Source organism: Agelaius phoeniceus, chromosome 23, assembly GCF_051311805.1.
Source record: "Agelaius phoeniceus isolate bAgePho1 chromosome 23, bAgePho1.hap1, whole genome shotgun sequence".
NCBI classification, from domain to species: domain Eukaryota; kingdom Metazoa; phylum Chordata; class Aves; order Passeriformes; family Icteridae; genus Agelaius; species Agelaius phoeniceus.
The window spans coordinates 5154697-5175298 of NC_135287.1; the positions used below are offsets into that span (position 1 = coordinate 5154697).

General features: G+C 46.2%; 1 long non-coding RNA gene across 6 annotated transcripts in view; it reads left to right on the forward strand.

Moving 5' to 3' along the window:
• Positions 1–20602, forward strand: part of LOC129129630 (uncharacterized) — a 164177-nt gene that overhangs the window by 37185 nt on the left and 106390 nt on the right. For 4 of the 6 annotated variants that reach the window (XR_013185077.1, XR_013185081.1, XR_013185079.1 and 1 more), the window contains one exon: positions 3046–3201. This is a non-coding gene — a long non-coding RNA (uncharacterized LOC129129630). Of the gene's footprint in view, positions 1–276; positions 387–496; positions 547–3045; positions 3202–20602 lie in introns of those variants that run through there. The other 2 variants (XR_013185080.1, XR_013185078.1) reach the window with 2 other exon arrangements.

The window sequence follows — 20602 nt, forward strand, 5'->3', positions numbered from 1 at the left end:
CTTTTTTTTTTTTTTTTTTTTTCTCTCTCTCTCTCTCTCTATATCTCCCCCCCCCCCTTCTCTCCCTTGTATTCCTTATGCCATTGTCCATTCTTATGATGGCAGCCGCCCTTGCTCTTGAATGCAAGTGTCACAGCGGGAGCAAAAAGGGTTCAGGGCTGCATTGTCAAAGCCATGGTTGCCTATTGTTTCTTAGCCTTTCACTGCTCTGCTTTTCCGAGCCTCTTTCCCTATCAGTGGCCCCTGTCAAGGGGAGGAGTAGGGAGAAAATTGCAAGAGTTAGTCGTCCTTTTTATTGCACACTGTTATGATAAACAGCCCCAGCAATACATCCCACAAAATTAGGAATTATAACGACGGGACGGGGGGAAAAAAGAAATTTCTTTGTAGGTTTGCGTTTGGCGCTGCCCTTATGTCAAAAGCTTGGTTTTCTTAGGAAAGACTTTTGTATTGGTGGTTTTATTTTTTTTTTTTTTTTTTTTTTTTTTTTGCCCAGCAAAAAATAGAGGCAGCTGCAAAGTGAACAGTGAGCTATTTAGCCACAAGGTAAAAATTTCCTGTTGCTATTTGGATACTGATGCTTTTCAATTTTAAAGGTGTGTGTGGGGGGGAGGAAGCATGACTGAAAGCATTTCTCTAGCTGTCCATCCATCCATCCATCCATCCATCCATCCATCCATCCATCCATCTCTATTTTATGTTTTAAAGCAATTGAAAACGGGTTTTTAAAAGGCCAGGGAGGCTGTTTGCAAGTTGGTTTTATTTGGGGGAACAAAAAAATAATAATAAAAAAAAAAACTCTCAGTGCAGAATGAGGTTTGTGTTTCAGCTGATTGAATCTTGTGCTGGGAGATGAAGGGGGATGAGTGTCCTGCTCATGCCAGAAAGTGCTGCTTTGTCAGGGCATTCAAAGTAAAATTGTCACAATTTCTTCCTTTGGTGGAGGGGAGAAAAAAATTAATACAGACAGGAGTTTACTTTGACATTTCAGCGTGTGTTTGATTGTCTTGTGTGCACAGGCCAGCTCTGCCCGTGTGCAAAACTTCAGGGAGGTTACAAAGTCGTGGCCTCAAAAGTTTTTTTGTTTTACTGCGTTTGAGATGAAATTGCTGAGAGGAGAAAATTATTTCTAAAAGGGGGCTGCCCAGAAGAGTGCAAACATATTTATGTGTTCAAGCTGTAAATATTTTACTCATTTCACTTTAATTTTTATTTTTACTTGCGTTAAAAAAAAAAAAACAAAACGAACAAAATGAAAGAGAAGCAAATGCAATCTGATTTGTGCTTTTAACTGTTTCTGTAAATTTGATCATCATCCTTCCAATCCTTAAATTTTTCCTCACTGCCCTCAGCGTACAGGATATTTAACAGTCTGGGGGTTTGATTTTTGCCAGCCTATCATTATGTTCTTTTGGCTGAGCTGTTACACGATCAGAAATTATTGAAAGCAAACACTGCAGACCGTTCGTGTATGTGCTGCTTGAGGCTGAATATCTGAGCCATTGCAAACGTCTCGTGCTAATTTATCATGTCCAATAATACCAGGCACAGATGTAAATATGGTTTAAGTCTTAGAGAAGCTTGCAGAGAAATTCTCCTCAAGCTGCTTGGGCTTGGTTTTGGTTCTGCTGCAGAATATCGACTTGGCCGAGCCTCCCAAATGTGAGGTTTTGGTGGGAATTCAGAAAAAGGGCCAAGATATTTCACCTGGGTTCCCTCTTAACTCTCAGGATGCCGAAATAGAAGTGATTTGAGGACCAAATTCTCCCAGACCACTCGCTTTGCCTTTTCTCCCCCGTGCTGGTGCTTTTTACACTCATTTATTGTCCTGCACCGCCAAGTTCTAGGTCAAGTATGCGCCTGTTTAGAATATCTTTATGTTTGAAACTTTTTTTTTTTTTTTTTCTTTTCCTGAAGAAATGATGAAAGAACTCTGGCCTTGTTTTAAATCAAGCTCTGAATGCAGCTGAGGCCACCCTGGGAGCACAATGTTTAATTTCCATTCGACATCTGCCTTATATTTCCCATTGCAGCCCGGGCTCTGCGTGGAAGGAGCACTTATCGTTGATAAAAAGTTTGGCATCTCTTTTGTCAGAGGTTGTAATTTCTGTTCTCTCAATCTGGACTGTCATTTTGTAAAATCTTTTGTCACCGGAGCTGAATGGAAAACCTGGAATGTGCGAGAGATTAAAGAAATGGGGGAAGAGGATTCAAATGTGCACGGCAATTCTGGCCGCTCCCCTCTCTGAGACAGATGGTGCCTAATCCTGATTTTTCCTTATTCCAGTGTCAATTCCGAGCTGTCCCTCTGAATCCACAACTGAATACTGATGAATCAGGATCGGGCCTGGCTCATTTCTCCGCTGTTTGAGGCTGTGGGTTGATCTGGCAGAGATTTCTGCAGGCACAGCTCTGCCCTGGCACTCCTGCTGAGAGGTGCCCACTGAGTGACTCCAGCCCTGCCCCGAGTCCCACTCCTCCCTCCTCCTCCTCCTCCTCCTCCCTGACCTTCCAAACCTGGCAATAAATGTCTGATAGGAGGGGTTTCCTTTAGGTAGGTCTGGGTAGGGAAATCTCAGAGTTGAGGGGGAATTTGGTGTGTCCGGGCACTCCAGAGGGGCTGAGGTGTCAGGTTTGCCAGGGGGGAAAAAGAAGTTTTTTTGCAGAGCAAAGGCAGAAACATTTGGCCCCACAGATGAATTTTGCTGTGAAAAGGGTGATTCAGGGGGAGAGGTGTTCCAGTCTCATCTGTTTCAGGTGGAGAAGGGAAAACTTCACTCTGCGTTTAATTGTTTGAATTTATTTTGTCTCCTTATTAATCCAAACAACTTGTGTTCACTTTGCTTTTAATATGAGAATATGAAAATGCTTTTTTTGCCCCAGATTCTGTTCTGTATTCTGAAGTGCTCTGTGTGCTGTCAGCTCAAGTTCCAGGCACTTCTTTCACTCTTTATTGGGGGATTTCAGTGAGCAGCACTTACACTTCTGTTCTACAAAGAAACAAATATATCTCTTCTTTTTTTTTTATTTTTTTCCCTCTCATAGGAGTAACTTCAGTGGGAATTGCTCATGAAAAAGAGTGAGGATCACCTGGATTCTTCTGGAGCTGGGAGTCAGGGCCAGAAATCTGCAGGAAAGACCTGCCCAAGGAGCCAGAGGAGGATTTCACTCTCCAGAGCTCCATCCCACCTGGAGCTCCAGGCAAGTACCATTCCCTGCTTGGAGCTTCACTGCTGGGTCCTTGCGAGTTCTCATGCGCAGAAATTGTCTCAGTGAAGTTGGGTTGCATTAAAATTTGATGAGAATTCTGTGCATTGATCAGGGATCTTGTCCCCTGCCATGGCCAGGGTGCCACTGCACACTTGTGGAGGGTTTATAGAGTCCAAAATGCAGCAAGAGCCAGCCCAGAGAGCTGTGTCAGGAAAAGCTGAACTTGGGTTATGAGCCTTTGGCCAATCCCAAATCCATCTTTTGTTACTACCTTAAATCACTGACCAGGCAGCCCTCTGCCTTTTCAGGATTTTGGGGGCAGAGCTGAGCCACTGCCATGGATTTTGTGCCCAGGAGGGCTCTGCATGCCATGGGCAGCACCTTCCCAGGGGATTCCCACTGCCTTCCTTCTTCCTGCTCATGGAATTTATCCCTTGATGAGAGCAAAGCTTGGCAGGCAGAAAAGAGATTCTTTAAAAGTGGGAGAGACTGGAATAAGGCATGAAAGAACTGCTTATCTTCCACTGGGAAAAATCTGCCTGGAGAGGGGAAGCTGTGGGAGAAGAGGGGTGAAACAGCAGCCGGGAAATTATCTCCTGGTGGGTGAGATGGTGCTGCTTTCCAGGAAATCAGGGCAGATTCGTGGCTAACTCTGTGTGCTGGGAAGCTTCAGGGTGCAGGGGGTGTGCAGGGCCAGCCCCTGGTCTGGTGGAAGCTGTCACAGCATCGGCTGGATGCAGGTGCAAGTTCCTGAGTGGGAGTGTCAGGGCTCTGCCCTGCTTGGGCTGCACTGCCCTGAGTTCAGACCCTTTTGTGCTGGCAGATTTCGCTCCTTATTCAAAACACGTGCCAGGGTTTAACCAAACCAGGACTCTGAGAGTGAGCACGGCAGAAAACTTCCATGTGACAATGTTGGCAAGAAAGAGAAGTAAGGGTTTTTTAGTGGGTCAATTGCTGTGTTTGGTGTTGTGGCAGAAGTGCCTCATGTGCTCAAACCTGCCTTAATTCACATTTCAGAACATTATTTCTCTTTCCCACAAGGTGATTTGGGTGGGAAGATGATTTGTGGTACAAATTCAGTTGTATTTACACACCTGCAATCTGCTCCATTGCTTTCATCAGGCTGTGCATGGAATTCCCACTTTTATTGACAGGAACGCATTTTCCTGGGCCGGGGTGGAAATTGTGGAAATTCAGGGTGGAAATTCCTGAAAATTGTGGGCATTGTTTTCTTTCTTTACATTTGCTTTGACTACAACTTGGCTGTGAGCTACAGGTTTAAAATGGAATTTCACAGATTGTGTTTCCACCTGTTCTTTGGGTTTTCCAACATTTTTCCATCCATGGTTTGAGAAGGGACACTTGGTGTGGTGTCACCTTTGAGGGCCTGGTTGCTTTTTTCAGTTGCTGCAGGACTTAGAGGCCTTTAGAGAGTTTGAGATGGGATTTTGGGAAGGAATTCCTGGCTGGGAGGATGCCCAGAGGAGCTGTGGCTGCCCTGGATCCCTGGAAGTGCCCCAGACAGGGTTGGATGGGGCTTGGAGCACCTTGGGACGGTGGAAGGTCCCTGCCCATGGGATGGGCTCTAGGGTCCCTCCCAACCCAAACCATTCCATGATTTCTGCAAACTGAAGAGTCCTGTCCAGGCCTTTATCAAAGCCAAAATGAGCTCTGCGCTCTGCGTCGTTTTTCCCATCCTTCACAACTTTTCATTTTCTTGGCCGGCTTCCTCCTGTTTTATGTGACAGAACCAGGCAGGAGTGAGAGGAAGAAGTCACAAAAAATGTTCTGGATAGGATTAACTGAGGTGATCCCAAACAGAGGTGGAACCCAAGCCCTCAGGAATGTTCCAATGTTGGCTTTAAGAGCAATAAATCAGCTTCAAGCCATGTTCTCCTTCCTCCAGAATTGTTTCTGGCTCTCTGTGCCCCCATTTTGCTGTTGATATCCTGATTTCCATCTCTGGTTCATACTCCTGCCTGTGGGATCTCAGCACATCGTTCCCGATGTCCAGAGATGCCAGGAGAACCCTTGGGGGTCTCGGAAATCCTGGAATGTTACCAGGAGTGTTTGGTGGCTTGATTTTGATCCATCCACAGAAGTGACAGCAGTTTGAGGACATGAGAATCACTTTAGAGTGAAGGGTGTAAAAGGGACACATTTAGAGGGTGAAATATAAACTTTAAGGTTTTTGGTACAGGGGGGTTATGGAGACAAGATGGAGGGATCAGGGCGTGTCTCGTCCTTCTTCTTTCTTCTTCTTGTCTTCCATCTCCTGTGGTGATGTTGGCACTTGGGGATTGGTTTATGGTGAAGGTGCACTTGCCAACATGGGTGAAAAGCATTGGCAAATAAAGGTAAATATCATGTACGTAGATTTTAGTATAAAAAGACATGACCGCCCCGTGGGTGGTCATAGTGCCCTTGGCTGCCTTGCAGATCAGACCTCTGTTGGGCAGACAGAAAATTTTGTAGATAAGAAACAATAAACAATCAGAGGATGGAAAAGCTGAAGAGTCCAGACTCGTCCTTTGAAACGCGTCCACCCAAGAACCGCCCTACCCGTGTCCGGGGCAGAGACAGACAGACAGACAGACGGACCCGACACCTGCCTGTGCAGAGAAAATCCTGCAGTTTTCTGCCAAGTCATCACCTTTCCAACATGCAAACCCCTCCTAAAGCCTCCCTCCTTCAGTACTGACCACATGAACTGATTGGTTCTTCTGAAATTGCCGTGGTTTTGCCAGGGCTGGGCAGGGATGAGCCAGCTCTGGAGGAGCTGGGTGATATTTTCACTGTAACCATGGTTCTCTCTCCTCATTTCTGGTTTGGTTGTGAGATGAGCTTGAGTTAAGGCATCATGTCAAGGGATTTTAGTTATTCTGGGGATGCCTTTTTGAATCCTGCATCAATAATGGGTGATTGAACAAAAAAAAAAAATTAAATTGATTCAGGAGTGCAATCTGCAGCTCAGAATGAAAACCACCCAGTTGGTTTGAAAATTCAGGAGTGGGGAGGGAAAATCAAATGGTGGTGGTGATTACCAGAGCAGCTGGTGTAATCCTGGAATTAGATGGTTTTTAAGGCTCTTTCCCACTTTTTAGTGTTTTCATGAACACCAGTGGAGGATTTGCTCTTGCTGGAAGCCACAGGGTGGATGAGGAATGGGATAAAACCCAAAATATTGTGGTTGGATCCCAGGAAGCTGCACCAGAGACCTCCTGAGGTCCTTTCCCACCTGATTTGGCTCAGAACCTTGGGTGGAGTCACATAAATGATTAATAAAAAATAAATTAATCACTTTTTTTTCCTCTTTGGACAATATTCCTGTATTTAAAGGCCCTGAAATCTGCAAATGTCACACTGCTGCTGTCTGCTTGTTTGATAAAAATGCATTTTTCCATTTGCATGTGGAAATTCATCTTTTAGAAGAATTTTTTTTTTCTTTTTTTAGTTACTGCTTGTGCTCCCTCTTTGAATTATTGGGCAACATTCAATAACAATAATAATAGTAATAGTAATAATAATAATAATGGTATGAATGTAAGAATATCAGGTAGCAGAAACGTTCTAGCAAACCCTAAATGCCTCAGAGAATCTCTGGTACAAACCCTACAGGGTAAGTTGGAGGTTTGGGGCTCCTCCAGGAAGAAATTTGCCCAAACTTTCTCTTACCTTAGGAATTTTAGTAATTCCTACTAAAATCCTAAAATCCCAACCTCTGGAGCAGCAGAAAGTCCCTTCAGTCCATATTTTTTTCTTCTTTTTTTTGGTTGGTGGGATTATTGCTCTCTTCCCACACACAAGGATGGGGAAGAAGGGATCCCAGAATCAGATTGCATCTGTCAGGTTGTATTTATTTTGATTTATGACTTGTAGAAACCAGGCAACTCCATCCTGGCTCTTCAGCCTCTGCTGCTTGGTGCAAAGAGCTCAGATTTGGCTTTCTGGGAGAATTCCACTGTCACAATTCCACAATTCCACAGTGTCACCCCTCTGAGGCTTTGGGAGCTCCAGGAAACAGGTCTGGATCATGGAACATTTCTCCATTGTAAGAATATATTAGAGTATATTTCTATTCTAAATGTAAATAGAATATTTCCTTTTTCTTGTATTCTAAGATTCCCTTAGACTACATTTATAACCTTTTTATTATCTTTTTTATTTATTAATTTTTTTTAATTTTATTAAAAATTTATTAAAAATTTCTATTTTGCACCTGTAGAAGCTGTGAGCAAGGAGAAAAGGTTTGTGTTTAGCAGTAGATTCAGACCCAGATAAAATCTAAGCCCTTAATTTAAAGCAAAAGCTGATGAGGAGTTTTTCACTAAGACATTTTTCTATTGAAAACTGTAATAGCTCAGTGACTTAAACCCTGGGAGATGGTTTGTTTTGTTTTAATATCTCCTTGCAAAGGAATGGAGAAAGAGTTTAGTTTTGCTGAAGTTTTCAAAATTGAATCCTTTTGTGTCATCCCACGTGATTTGAGATGATCCCAGAGCTTTGTAAACTTTCCAGGGGTGACTCAGCTTTTGGAGGTGCAAGGGTGTAAAGGGGAAAATGGGATGGGGAGACACAGGAGGGAAGGAGGTAAAAAATCAGGTTTGTAGTTGAGTTCAGTCATTAAAATAATGGTAAATAAAAATAGTGAGAGTTTAGTGTTCAAAGCCAGCGTTGGATGGGTGGTATTTAATTCATTAAATAACATTTATTAAATTGAAACTTTTGTAAATTATCTTTGGGGACCTTCTGGGCCACCTGGTTTGGGGACAGTGCTGGGAGCAGCTCAGACCAGGGCTGGGTGACAAACCCTCCTTGTCCTGAGGCTGAAACCCAACTTGTTGTGGCTGCAGACGACAGGCTGAGCTTCCCAGAGTCCCTGCTGCCCTCTCAGTGTGTGCTTCATCAAGCAGGCCGTGATTAATTGCAGCAGAGCTGCTTCTAATTGGAAACAGAAGCTCAGGCTGAGCTTCTCCTCCATGTACAGATCACGTGTGGGCTGGATGTGCTGATTTGTAAAAGATATGTATTCACTGTACATTTAATTGTAGGAATTTATCTATCAAATACAGTTATTTATCTGTTTAATCAGTATATAGCTGTCCATATAAACAGATATTTGCTTTCTGATTCGTAATCTCACCAACAGCTCTGCCACACATGCCTGTGCTGCTGTGCCAGGTCCAGCTGAAGTCCCAGAAGTTCTGTGAGAGTTCAGCTGCTTGTGGGATCCAAAAAAATGTATTCATAATATTATATATTTTATATATATGTACATAATATTATATATTTTCATTGTAGAAATATATCTATCCAATACATCTATTTGTCTGTTTAATCAAGACATATCTATCCATGTAAATAGACATTTGCTCTCTGGTTTAGCCATAATCTCACCAATAGCTCTGCCAACGTGTCTGTGCTGCTGTGGTAGCAGTCACAACAGCTCTGAGTTCAGCTGCTTGTGAGATCCAAAAAATATGTATTCATAATATTATATATTTTATATATATGTACATAATATTATATATTTTCATTGTAGAAATATATCTATCCAATACATCTATTTATCTATTTAATCAATACATATCTATCCATATAAATAGGTATTTGCTCTCTGGTTTAGCCATAATTTCACCAACTGCTCTGCCACACATGCCTGTGCTGCTGTGGCAGGTCCAGCTGAAGTTCCAGAAGTTCTGTGTGAGTTCAGCTGCTTGTGGGATCCAAAAAATGTATTCATAATATTATATATTTAATATATATGTACATAATATTATATTTTAATTGCAGAAATATATCTATCCAATACATCTATTTATCTGTTTAATCAAGACATATCTATCCATGTAAATAGACATTTGCTCTCTGGTTTAGCCATAATTTCACCAACTGCTCTGCCACACATGCCTGTGCTGCTGTGCCAGCTCCAGCTGAAGCCACAGCAGCTCTGTGTGAGCTCAGCTGCCTGTGGCAATGTGCCTGATTTCTGTCCCCTTGTCCTGGCCGTGCTGCTGAGCTCTGTCCTGCCCTTTCCTGCCCAAAACCAGGAATCTGTGCCCTGTTTCTCCTCCAGCCTCCCCAGGGGCCACATCTGCTGCCCTCTGAGCTGGGTCTGGCCCTGAACCCAGCTCCACTGGCTGGGGGGCTCCGGGCTGGGAGAACCAACTGGAAATGGCTTGGCTGGGATGCTCAGAGCTGGGCTGATGTGGGTGCAGAGGGTAATTAGGCCAGGTTAATTAGCTCCTCCATGGGGCAGTGCTGGGCACACCTCGAGTGCTGTGTCCAGTCTGGACCTGGAGGGGCTGGGGCGAGTCCAGGGCAGGGAATGGAGCTGGGAAGGGTCTGGAGCCCCAGGAGGGGCTGAGGGAGCTGGGCAGGGGCTGAGCCTGGAGCAAAGGAGGCTCAGGGGGGCCCTTGTGGCTCTGCACAGCTCCTGGACAGCCCCAGGTCAGGCTCTGCTCCAGGGAACAGGGGCAGGAGCAGAGGGAATGGCTCAGGCTGGAATCAGCAGGAATCTCCCCATGGAAAGGTTGTTGAATCCTGGCAGGGGCTGCCCAGGGAGGTCTGGAGTCCCCAGCCCTGAGGTGTCCCAGGAAGGCCTGGATGTGGCACTCAGCTCTGGCTGGACTTGATGATCCTGGAGGTTTTTTCCAACCTTAATGATTCCATGCATCACTGGAGTGCCCAGATCCAGAGGGACTGGCTCTGTCTTGGCTTTTGGACTTGGAACCTGCAGCTCAGGCTGGAATTGTTGGTTTAACTCTGGACAAAGCAGCTCTGACAAACCAAAAACCTGAAATGCCCTGGGCTGCACACTGGGACATGAAAACCTTATGAGCCACTAAAATGATTTCATTTCTGTGACATTCCAGGCTGATTTTAAGAGGAGGTGACTTCAGACACCTTCATGAACTAACCCACCCTGGAGATGGGCATTGATGACGATGCTCACTTGGTTTTTTACAAGAGGAATAGAAACAAAAACCCAAATTCTCATCTCTCGCTGCTTTGTCCCCCATTGTGACATCAGTTCAGTTCAGTGGGATGAACCACAGGCTCTAGAACAGGAATATTACAGTTTGGGCAAAGGAATATATGATTTTATGGAAAATTATGGAGCTGCTGCAAGTCGTGGATGTGTTCTTGGTGATTTCTGCATGGATTTCAGCGAGGTCCAAGTCTTGGGAAGTGATTCTGGCTTTAGTAAAAGACTGACAGACACTGGCAGCACGTGCAAACCAGACACACAGAGGAGGAAATTCGTGTCAGGATCTCTGTCAGGTACAATTTGAGCTGGGAGGTTTAAATAGAATTAAATAGTTTGTGGGGAAAATTCACTGCAGGAATGCTGGGCTGGAAGCTGATTTCACAGCCAACAAACTGCTGGGAGCCTCTCAGGGAGCTCCAATGGATTTTGGGGTCAAACTCTTCCCAACATGTGGATTATCCTCCCTTCCCTTATTTACAGTGAGATTTCCACCCCTCTAAACAAGAAGCTGCTGGCAGAGCTCAGCCCCTAAGTGGTACAGAGTGGCAATAGCAGGATTTTGAAAGCAACCAAAGTCTGGGTAATTCCTCTCAGCAAAGTGACCTCGTGTTCTGCTGCTCCCAGCCTGGGCTGTGCCAGGAAAGGCCCTCTCAGGTCAACAGCTTCCATTTCCTGTTGAGTTTTCCTGGAGAGCTCAGCCCCACTCAGGAGCACTCACAGGAGGAGCTCCAGGCATCCCTCAGCCATCAGACAGACAGGGCTGATGCACTAATCTCAAATGATGAAGGATTTTGTTACCATTTTAATGAATTTACCGAGCTCAGGGATGGGGCTGGCTTGAGCAGAAGCCCCTGAGTACCACAAACATCTTCTTTGCCCTCCTCAATTCCTTCTCATGCTCTTCTGGTTCCCCTTGGCTCTGGATCTTCCTCAGAATATTCCTCAGATATTCCTCAGAATTAAGAATTGGCCTTGTTGATTGATTTATAGATTAGTACAGTCTGGTTTTAAAGCTGGAGAAGGAGCCAAAAAAGCAGAATTTGTTCTTCATCAACTTGAATATCTCTTCCTTTGCTCAGATAAGCAGCTCAGCTATCACCAGATATGGATGCAACACAATAGTTAGGATATAATTTATATTCTTATTTAAAACAAATTGACAAAAAGCCCTAACTAATTGATAATTTAGCTGTTTTGCAGTTATTTTATGGATTAAAATGGGGTAGAAATGCGCTTGTTTTCCCTTGGCTGTGGTCTCAGCACTGATCCAGGAGCCCTGCACTTGCTCCAAGGGTTGGAACTGGAGCAGCTGGGATCTGGGTGTGGTGGCACTGCAGTGTTCCTGCTGTGTGGCCACAGATCAATTCCTGAAAACAGCAATTTAAAAAAAAAAAAGAGATTTAGGAACCTGTCCTTAAAAACAGCACAATGCTTCAGCTCAAGAGATGGCATTAATTGGAGGCAGTCAATTCCCTTGGCTTTCAAAGTTTTTTACTCTTTGTTGATGCTGAGATTAGTAAATCACCTCCTGGTTGGGTAAATCACCCCCTGGGTTAGTAAATCACCCCCTGGTTGGGTAAATCTGCCCCTGGTTTAGTAAATCACCCCCTGGGTTAGTAAATCACCCCCTGGTTGTGTAAACACCCCCTGGTTGGGTAAATCTGCCCCTGGTTGGATAAATCTGCCCCTGGTTTAGTAAATCACCCCCTGGCTGAGTAAATCATCCCCTGGTTGGGTAAATCTGCCCCTGGTTGGGTAAATCTGCCCTTGGTTGGGTAAATCTGCCCCTGGTTGGGTAAATCACCCCCTGGTTTAGTAAATCACTCCCTGGGTTAGTAAATCACCCCCTGGTTTGGGTAAATCTGCCCCTGGTTTGGTAAATCACCCCCTGGTTGTGTAAATCACCCCCTGGTTGGGTAAATCACCCCCTGGTTGGGTAAATCACCCCTGGTTTGGGTAAATCTGCCCCTGGTTTGGTAAATCTGCCCCTGGTTTAGTAAATCACCCCCTGGTTGTGTAAATCACCCCCTGGTTTAGTAAATCTGCCCCTGGTTGTGTAAATCACTCCCTGGTTGTGTAAATCACCCCCTGGGTTAATAAATCACCCCCTGGTTGGGTAAATCTGCCCCTGGTTGGGTAAATCACCCCCTGGTTGGGTAAATCACCCCCTGGTTGTGCTTGGTGCCTTCTGCATGTGTAGGGATGGAAGTAGAAAGCCTTGGATGGCTGTGGGTGGCCACAGGGGCTGTGTGATGGCTTTGCAGGTCACCTCCGTTCCCTGGGGAATGTTTTGTCCAGGCCCAGTTGAAATGCTGGAGCCTTCCCTGCCCCTGGGGGTCTGTCCAGTCCTTCTGTCCTGCTTGGATTTGGCTGGGAGCTCCTCCTGATGGGCTCTTCTCCATCCACCACGTCCTGGGCTGGCTTAAGCTGGAATTTATCCCAGCCTCAGGTGCCCAAAGGGCTCCAAACTCTCGAGGTCAGTGGCTCAAAGGGGCACAAGAAGCTCCTGCTGGACCCAGGGGTGACAGCAGAGCACTTGTGAGGCCACCTTGGCTTTTGTCCAGCAGCAAAAGTATCAGTGGGTATTTTAAGGAGACCAAACATCACCAAAATTCCCCTGCAGAAAGAGCCCAGGGAAGGAAAGGCCCCTCCATCCCTGGCCCCGCTCACTCCTCACTTTGCTGCTCAGGGCTCTGCTACCTCCAGCTGCAGGAGGAGGAAAGAGCTGAGAAAACAAGCCCTGAAATGACATTTCCCCTGCTCCAAAGGCAGCAGGGGCGTTATCCACCCTGCAGGCCTCCAGCTTGCCTCTCTTTGCCCATTTCAAGTGCCTTTATTGGCAGCTGGCTGTTACTCTGGGCTAGGTGCTGCCTTTTCCCATTTCCCAGAGGGTAAATTCTGGATAAAAGGGGGACCTGTGTGAGGGAGCAGCTCCTGGGTGGTGACACATTGGTGGCCCTGCCTGCTGCCCCCTGAAGGGCTCCTGGCTTTGGGGACAGGGAGGGGGGGACCTGGGCCCACAATATTATGTCACAAACCAGAAAACAGCCGACCCTAGAGCAGCTGTAATGGCATAATAGGATAAGTGCAAGGCAGAAGCAGCAGGGTATAATAGGCACTCAGCTGCCTCTGTATTTACCTGGATGGAAGGAAGCTGGGAAACTGGGCCAGCATGGGGACAGTGGCAGTGTAAATGCACCAGGAGGTGGCTGTGGGTGAAGAGAAAAGGCAGCAATCCCAGGTGTTATATAATAAATAATAATAATAATAATAATAATAATATTTGTGCTCGGCCTGAAAGGCTTCGCCCGGCTCTGAGTGCTGCTGGGGTCTCTCTGGTGTTGGGTTTCCTAATTCCTTCTCTCCTCCTGGCTCTCTAAAAGCCTCTGCCTGGTGGTTTTTTGTGCTTTATTATGTCTGGAGTGGAGAGCAGCTTTCATCTGCCTTTCTCTAGGCAAAAAAAAAGCCCTGGATTTCAGCAGCTGGGAGGGCAGGGAAATGTGGTGAATGGCCTGAGAGGGCAGGGAAATGTGGTGAATGGCCAGGGCTGTTTGTGGTGTTTCCATCCCTGGGAATGTCCAGGAGCAAGCTGGGACAGTGGCAGATGTCCCTAAGTGAAAATTAAGGTCCCTTCCAACCCAAACCTGGGATGGGGAAACAGGAAACCAAAAGGGGAAATCCCAACACTGAGATCCCATCCACCTTCCTCATCCACCTTCCTCATCCAGCCCTCATCCAGCCCTCCCACAGGAGGGATTTTGCTGCAGGTCCCAGAGTGAGAGCAGCTTTCATCTGCCTTTCTCTAGGCAAAAAAAACACCTGGATTTCAGCAGCTGGGAGGGCAGGGAAATGTGGTGAATGGCCTGAGAGGGCAGGGAAATGTGGTGGATGGCCAGGGCTGTTTGTGGTGTTTCCATCCCTGGGAATGTCCAGGAGCAAGCTGGGACAGTGGCAGATGTCCCTAAGTGAAATTTAATGGGGAAACAGGAAACCAAAAGGGGAAATCCCAACACTGAGATCCCATCCACCTCCCTCATCCACCTTCCTCATCCAGCCCTCCCACAGGAGGGATTTTGCTGCAGGTCCCAGACCTCTGGGCTTGGTGGAATCTTTCAGGCCAAGACTCGACTTTCTGGCATTCAGAACCATTTCCAAGCTGGGTTTTCTCTGCTGCTCTTGGATGTAGACTCAGCTTTGCTCGTGGCTCTGTGGCTGATCTGCCTCCCTGATTTCACTTTTCACTTCTCTGCTGACTTGGGTGCAGATCCTCCTGTTTAAGTGATGAGTCATTTTGACTTTGGATGGAAATTTGCATTTTTTTTTCCTACAGGGGCACTTAGGCACAGGTAAAATGAACCATTTAGATGATTTAGAGAGAGAGATGCCAGGGGAAGTGGAAATGTGTGCTCTGCTATTTCGTTCCTCTTTGCTTCAGATTGCATTTATTCATTAAATTCCTGAGATGGGGATTGCTGAGTAGTGCCTCCCTCAGCATTGCCTCCCTTTCCTGGATTCCTTGGGCTGAGTTGGTTGGAATTCACTGATGGATTTGGAATTGTTGTTTTCCCTGCAGTGCTGTGCCATCCAACAGCAAAACCCACGTTATAATTCCAGGAATTGCCAGGGTGGGCTGAACTGTTGGACACGCACAGAAAGATGCACACAGGAGTCTTTAGGAATGAAGGATGTGGGGTTAAAGAGGAGAAAATGAAACTTTAAAACATAGATTTTGTGAATTTTCTCAAGTGGAGCCAGTGGTTTTTAGGAGGAAAATTTTGTTTAAAAAATCCTAAAGTATGAAACATCAGATTGCATGGATTCATTAAATTCCTGGGATGGGGATTGCTGAGTAGTGCCTCCCTCAGCATTGCCTCCCTTTCCTGGATTCCTTGGGCTGAATTGGTTGGAATTCACTGATGGATTTGAAATTGTTGTTTTCCCTGTAGTGCTGTGCCATCCAACAGCAAAACCCACGTTATAATTCCAGGAATTGCCAGAGTGGGCTGAACTGTTGGACAGAAAGATGCACACAGGAGTCTATAGGAAGAAACACGTGGAGTTAAAAAGTAGAAAATGAAACATTAAAATCTAGATTTTGTGAATTTTCTCAAGTGGAGCCAGGAGGTTTTTAGGAGGAAAATCTAGTTTAAAAAATCCTAAAGTATGAAATATAATGAATGTTTCCAAGGCGGGGGGGGGGGGGGGGAATCTTTCCAAAGTTTTAGTGGGAAAAAAGAATTGTTTTTTTTTTTTTTTTTTCCATGATGTGCTGAAGTACAGGTGGTCACACAAATTACAAAGAGCTGGGGGACATAATCTGACTTTGAATCTGAAATAAGGAGGGAGATTTGTTATTATATTATATTATTATATATTATATAATATATATTATATATAACATATATATAATGTAATGTAATATAATATAACATAATATAATATAACATTATATTATATTATGTTATGTTACGTTATATTATATTATATTATATTATATTATATTATATTATATTATATTATATTATATTATATTATATTATTTTATCCCAAATATCATCCCAGAAGATACTGCCATCACCTGCCAATTTGGAATGAGAGGTTAAAATAACCAAGGCATTTTGAGTAAAGATGATTTGTAGAACCATCCCCAGGCTGAGTCTGTCCTGCAGAAAAAGCAGGACCTGTTGAAATATCACTTATTGGGAGTTTGCTCCTTTTCAGCTGTAGTTAATTCTGAGTAAATGGTGTATTAATAATTGGGTTAAACCAATTCTTCCCATGGAAATGTAGGTTCTTGCCTGGCCTATTTACTGCAGCATCAGGGGCTGTCCTATTTTCCAGGAGTGTTCCTCTCACAGGAGGCATAAATCCTGCCTCACAAAAGGGAAACTGAGGCACAGATGGGGAGAAGTGGCCTGAGAAAGGATCAAGAAGGCTTGAAGGAGGAGCATTCCGAATTTTAGGCTCAAATTCCTCTTGGCACAGCCATTTGTTCTTCCAGCATCTGGCTTGCCCCTGGTCATTGATGGATAGTTTGGGTGGGGATGAGCACACACAGAGAAATGCACATTTAGGAGCTGGAACAGGCTCTGATGGCTGAGGGGGCATTTAGGGAAGTGGGGTTTGTTATCAAACACCCTCTCTATGTGGGCACAGCTCCCCAAACCCGGGCTCTCCTTGCTCTCCTCTCATTTTGGGGCGCCCAAACCCAGCAGGATCTCATTCTTCAGCATGGAGCATCCCCACAAACCCTTCCCCACTTTGGGAAGTGGGGTTTGTTATTAAACACCCTCTCTGAGTGGGCACAGCTCCCCAAATCCGAGCTCTCCTTGCTCTCTCCCATTCTGGGGCGCCCAAACCCATCAGAATCTCATTCTCACCGCTCCCCAAACCCGAGCTCTCCTTGCTCTCTCCCATTTTAGGGCACCCAAACCCATCAGGATCTCATTCTCCAGCATGGAGCATCCCCACAAACCCTTACCGACTTTGGGAAGTGGGGTTTGTTATTAAACACCCTACGTGGGCACCCCTCCCCAAACCCGAGCTCTCCTTGCTCTCTCTCATTTTGGGGCACCCAAACCCAGCAGGATCTCATCCTCCAGCATGGGTTATCCCCACAAACCCCAAACCCCAAACCCCCACTTTGAGAAGTGTGGTTTGTTATCAAACACCCTCTCTGAGTGGGCATAACTCCCTAAACCCGAGCTCTCCTTGCTCTCTCCCATTTTGGGGCACCCAAACCCAGCAGGATCTCATTCTCCAGCATGGAGCATCCCCACAAACCCCACAAACCCCAAACCCCACAAACCCCACAAACCCTTCCCCACTTTGGGAAGTGGGGTTTGTTATCAAACACCCTACATGGGCACCCCTCCCCAAACCCGAGCTCTCCTTGCTTTCTTCCCATTTTGGGGCATCCAAACCCATCAGGATCTCATCCTCCAGCATGGAGCATCCCCACAAACCCCAAACCCCCACTTTGGGAAGTGTGGTTTGTTATTAAGGACCCTCTCTGAGTGGGCACAGCTCCCCAAACCCGAGCTCTCCTTGCTCTCTCCCATTCTGGGGCGCCCAAACCCATCAGAATCTCATTCTCACCCCTCCCCAAACCCGAGCTCTCCTTGCTCTCCTCCCATTTTAGGGCACCCAAACCCATCAGGATCTCATTCTCCAGAGTGGAGCATCCCCACAAACCCTTTCCTACTTTGGGAAGTGTGGTTTGTTATTAAACACCCTCTTTACGTGGGCACCCCTTCCCAAACCCGAGCTCTCCTTGCTCTCTCTCATTTTGGGGCACCCAAACCCAGCAGGATCTCATTCTCCAGCATGGAGCATCCCCATAAACCCTTACCTACTTTGGGAAGTGTGGTTTGTTATTAAACACCCTCTCTGAGTGAGCACAGCTCCCCAGACCCGAGCTCTCCTTGCTCTCTCCCGTTTTTGGGTGCCCAAACCCATCAGGATCTCATTCTCACCCCTCCCCAAACCCGAGCTCTCCTTACTCTCCTCCCATTTTATGGCACCCAAACCCATCAGGATCTCATTCTCCAGCATGGAGCATCCCCACAAACCCTTACCGACTTTGGGAAGTGGGGTTTGTTATTAAACACCCTCTCTATGTGGGCATAGCTCCCCAAACCCGAGCTCTCCTTGCTCTCTCCCGGTTTTGGGTGCCCAAACCCATCAGGATCTCATTCTCACCCCTCCCCAAACCCGAGCTCTCCTTGCTCTCTCCCATTTTGGGGCACCCAAACCCAAACTCATTCTCATTGTGGAGCATCCCCACAAACCCCACAAACCCCACAAACCCCAAACCCCCGCGGCTGCCCAGTGTCACGCCGGGGTTTTCCATCATCCCCATCCCTCCTGAAGCGCATTCGCGGCGATTTTCCCGTCGGGGTTTTTTAGCATTATCGATCCCTGCGGGCCATGGGATGCCGTTGACCCTGGCACCTCGCCGGGGCTGCCCCGCCTTTGTCGCCGCTGCTGTCGCTCTCGGCAGATGGCTTTTGTTCCTGACAAACGCTGCTCATCCGATTGTCCGGGTTAGCGGGTGCGCCCCATCCCGCCCCGGCCCGGCCCTTCCCTGCCAGACTCGCCTCCTCCTTCCCCCGGGCTGGGAACACCAGAAGGAGCTGCTTTGCTTGGCTTTTTCTGGGTTTTTTTTCCTTTTTTTTTTTTCTTTTTTTATTCCTCCTCCTTCTCCCCAGGGGTCTGCCTGGATTATTTCTGAAGCTGCTTTCTTTCTCCTGTGAAAGTAAGCCAGGGAAAATAGATTTAATTTTTGTTTTTTTTTTTTGGGGTAGCTTTTCTTGGGCGACACCTGGGTCCCACCTTGGCCAAATCAGCATCAATCCTTCCTCATTTTTGATGTCCCACAACATCTAAATGGGTTTTTTGGGGGGATTTTATTTTTTATTTTTTTAATTTTCTGTATGGTAATGCGTTGCTTCAACCTGCCAGAAGCAAACTGAGGGACAATGACAAGGATTTGTGTGGCACCCTACAGGATTTGGGTGCCTGATCCACTTCTCCCTGGTGCCAGAACCTGCTGAATTCAGCACTCCAAGGCAGAAAGGCAAATCCCTGCAAAGCAGGAATTGCACTTTTGTGGCCTTGGGGGTGCTGGAAAAGCAGGGATTTGGGAGCTGTGGGGTGTCCTGGAATGCCTGAGGGAGGAAAAGGGGAGCAGGGGCAGCAGAGAGGGGAGGGTGACTTGTGAGGCTGCAGCCTGGGGCAGGGAAAGCTGATCAATTCTTAATTGTCTCCTAATGACTACAGGGTTCAAGGCTTTCCCGTGAATTCCAGGATTTTGGCAGGAGAATTTGAGACTTTTGCTCCTTGTGGGCAGTGTCAAACCCAGGCCTTGGCTTCTCCCCATCCTGAGGAAGGACTGGGGAAGTTTCTGCCCTGTTCTCTCTGAGTGCTGTGCTGTTGTTTCTCCCTCCAAAATTGAGAAAAAGAAGGATGGATGTGAGTTCTGCACCAGCCAGGCTGTTTGTCAGTATTTTGCTACTTTATTGGAACTTGTGGAACCTGAATCAGGTCCACAAGAGCTGCTCAGAGGCCCATTATTTTCCATTATTATTCCTTTTTTCGTTCCAGTATTACTTTTCCTCAGGAAGTAATTTTTTTTTCTTTTTAATTTAGCGTGATTTCACTCAAACCCACACTTTTCCTCCTAAAACCACCATAAATTATTCTGTTACCACCTCGCCTCACTGACTGCAGCTTTGTTCACACGAGATTCCTGGAGAGGATTTTTTTTTTCCCCCCTGTCACCGGTGGGAATTAGAGTGGGGAAAGGGCAAATTTAAATTAATAAAAAAATCTGTTAAAGGAAAAACGGCTTCTGGTGCTGAAGTCACCTTTTGGTCAGCCCTGTATGTGATCCCCCTCTTCTGGCTGTCTGAGGAATTGGATACGGAGGGAAGTGGAGACGAGCGCAGACAATGGGATTTGGGCAAATCCCATCATTTTCGTCCTGCAGGTCGAAAGAGCTGCTTGGAATGAGGGACAGGGTGTGCTTGTGCTGTGCTTTGGACTCAGCCCCGGTTATATTTGACCCGGTTATATTTTATATATATTTAAATATATCTATTTTCAGCGTCTCTTGCTGCTGGTTTGTGCCTGGGAGAGGCCAAGGTGTGAAAGGTGAAATGCTGCCTTCGTGGTCTGGTCGTGCTTTACATTTTATTTGTCTGCATAAAAATCCTGGCAGTTTTAGAGGCAATCCCGGGATACCCCTGTGTGAGGCGGGAGTAGAAAAATAAGCAAGGAAAAAAAGAAAAAAATCCCATCAGGTGCTGGTGGTTGCAGAGAGCAAATCTGTGATGGAATGTGGGGTGAGGGAGTGAGATGGGACAGCAGGGTTGGAGCTTCCTTCAGGGCTGGAATTAGTGCAGAATTTTTTCTGGGTGTAGGAACAAAATTTTAGTTCAAAGCCACATTTACATCCACGTCCCAGCTCCGCCTTCCAGAAACTGAGTCTGATCATAAAGGTCGTCGAGCACAACTGAGTTCCTGAATAATTGAACAACATTTGCCATCCTGCTCCATGGCATTCCCTTCTTTTTTTTTGCAGCAGGAGCCACACTGGAGTTCATAACCTCTACCCAGATGTTCTAGAGGAGGCAGGAGAATATTCCAGGGAAGGTGTTAAATTACAGACTGGAGTTGGATGGAAGAGAGAACTAAAAGCAGGGAGAGATCTCATAACTCCCTCCCCTCCCAGTTTAAGGAAGCAGCATTCCCTTACTGACCCATCCTTTCCAGGGACAACCATGAGCTGAGCACTTTTCTCTCTTCTTTTGTCCTCCCTGGGCTCAATTTGCTGCAGTTCCTGGTGCTAGAGGTTGAATGTGAAAGCTGGACCCACTGCTGAGTGTAAAACAAACCAGG